This window comes from Plectropomus leopardus, unplaced genomic scaffold (genome assembly GCF_008729295.1).
Source record: "Plectropomus leopardus isolate mb unplaced genomic scaffold, YSFRI_Pleo_2.0 unplaced_scaffold42663, whole genome shotgun sequence".
NCBI classification, from domain to species: domain Eukaryota; kingdom Metazoa; phylum Chordata; class Actinopteri; order Perciformes; family Serranidae; genus Plectropomus; species Plectropomus leopardus.
This window is the reverse complement of record NW_024646748.1, coordinates 1-249: the sequence shown is the minus strand read 5'-3', so window position 1 is coordinate 249 and position 249 is coordinate 1. Positions and strand designations below refer to the sequence as shown.

General features: G+C 55.8%; 1 non-coding gene across 1 annotated transcript; it reads left to right on the top strand.

The window, feature by feature from the left end:
* Nucleotides 1–80: 80 nt before the first annotated feature.
* LOC121939177 lies at nt 81–199 on the top strand. Its single transcript, XR_006105421.1, has one exon. It is a non-coding gene; the product is annotated as a 5S ribosomal RNA (ribosomal RNA).
* Nucleotides 200–249: the final 50 nt, after the last annotated feature.

Here is a 249-nt window from a genome sequence, read left to right as displayed (position 1 = left end):
AACTTTGGCCACAGAGCTCACAATTTGGAAGTCGGTTGTCCCGTCCAACTGTAAATAGCTTGTGTGTCACTCGTTCTGTCGCTTACGGCCATACCACCCTGACCACGCCCGATCTCGTCCGATCTCGGAAGCTAAGCAGGGTCGGGCCAGGTCAGTACCTGGATGGGAGACCGCCTGGGAATACCTGGTGCTGTAAGCTTTTTAGTTCTGGCTTTTCACCGGCAGAGGGTGCTGCTGCCGCTTTCCCAG